This window comes from Arachis hypogaea, chromosome 7 (assembly GCF_003086295.3).
Source record: "Arachis hypogaea cultivar Tifrunner chromosome 7, arahy.Tifrunner.gnm2.J5K5, whole genome shotgun sequence".
NCBI classification, from domain to species: Eukaryota; Viridiplantae; Streptophyta; class Magnoliopsida; order Fabales; family Fabaceae; genus Arachis; species Arachis hypogaea.
Genome location: NC_092042.1, coordinates 56,353,243 through 56,354,898, shown reverse-complemented (window position 1 = coordinate 56,354,898; position 1,656 = coordinate 56,353,243). Strand labels below are relative to the sequence as shown.

The 1,656-nt window shown below is 36.4% G+C and overlaps 1 non-coding gene across 1 annotated transcript; it reads right to left on the bottom strand.

Moving 5' to 3' along the window:
* Positions 1-1,290: 1,290 nt before the first annotated feature.
* LOC112704487 (small nucleolar RNA R71) lies at positions 1,291-1,398 on the bottom strand. The gene has a single exon (XR_003155111.1). It is a non-coding gene; the product is annotated as a small nucleolar RNA R71 (small nucleolar RNA).
* Positions 1,399-1,656: the final 258 nt, after the last annotated feature.

Genomic DNA, 1,656 nt, shown 5'->3' with positions numbered 1-1,656 from the left:
CGTTTGACGCCCAAAAGGGTATAGTTTTGGGCGTTAAACGCCAGAATGTGCACCATTCTGGGCGTTTAACGCCAGGATGGCACAAGAGGGAAGATTCTGTTTTCAATGCAATTTTTTTTCAAGTTTTCAAACTTTTTCAAAATCAAATCTTTTTCAAATCATATGTTTTCAAAATCAATTTCTTTCTATTTTTAAAAGTACTTGCTATCAATCAATGATTTGATTCAACATTTCAAGTATGTTGCCTTTTCTGTTGAGAAAGGTTTAATGTTTGAATCATATCTTTTCTTGTTAGCCAAGTTTTTAATTTTCAAAATCAAATCTTTTTAAAATGTTTTTTTTTCAAATCATATCTTCTCAATCACACCTTTTTAAAACTAATCATATCTTCTTAACCACATCTTTTTCAAAATAGTTTTCAATCAAATCTTTTTGATTTCTAATTTCAAAATCTTTTTCAAAAATCACTTGATTTCTTTTCCACTTTCATTTTTGAAAATCAATTAGTATTTTTCAAAAATGTTTTCAAAATCTTCTACTTGATTTTCGAAAATTACTTCCCTTCTTCTCACATCCTTCTATTTATGGACTAACACTATTCCTTAATGCAAAATTCGAACTCCATCTTCTTTGACAAGTTCGAATTTTCTACTTCTGTCTTCTACTTTTCTTTTCCTCTGACACCTAAAGGAATCTCTATACTGTGACATAGAGGATTCCATATTTTCTTGTTCTCTTCTCTTTCTTATGAGCAGGAGCAAGGACAAAAACATTCTTGTTGAGGCTGATCCTGAACCCGAAAGGACCTTGAAGAGAAAGCTAAGAGAAGCCAAGGCACAACTCTCTGTAGAGGACCTAACAGAAATCTTCAAAGAAGAAGAACCCATGGCAGCCGAAAACAACAACAATGCCAACAATGCAAGGAAGGTGCTGGGTGACTTTACTGCACCTACTCCCGACTTCTATGGGAGAAGCATCTCTATCCTTGCCATTGGAGCAAACAACTTTGAGCTTAAGCCTCAATTAGTTTCTCTAATGCAACAGAATTGCAAGTTCCATGGACTTCCATTGGAAGATCCTCATCAGTTCTTAGCTGAGTTCTTGCAAATCTGTGACACTGTCAAGACTAATGGGGTTGACCCTGAGGTCTATAGACTTATGCTATTCCCTTTTGCTGTAAGAGACAGAGCTAGGACATGGTTGGACTCACAACCTAAAGAAAGCCTGAACTCTTGGGAAAAGCTAGTCAATGCCTTCTTGGCAAAGTTCTTTCCACCTCAAAAATTGAGTAAGCTTAGAGTGGAAGTCCAAACCTTCAGACAGAAGGAAGGAGAATCCCTCTATGAAGCTTGGGAAAGATACAAACAATTAATCAGAAAGTGTCCTTCTGATATGCTTTCTGAATGGAGCATCATAAGTATTTTCTATGATGGTCTCTCTGAACTGTCCAAGATGTCTTTGGATAGCTCTGCTGGAGGATCTCTTCATCTGAAGAAGACGCCTACAGAAGCTCAAGAGCTAATTGAAATGGTGCAAATAACCAATTCATGTACACTTCTGAAAGAAATCCTGTGAACAATGGGACTAGTCAGAAGAAAGGAGTTCTTGAGATTGACACTCTGAATGCCATATTGGCTCAGAACAAAATATTGACTC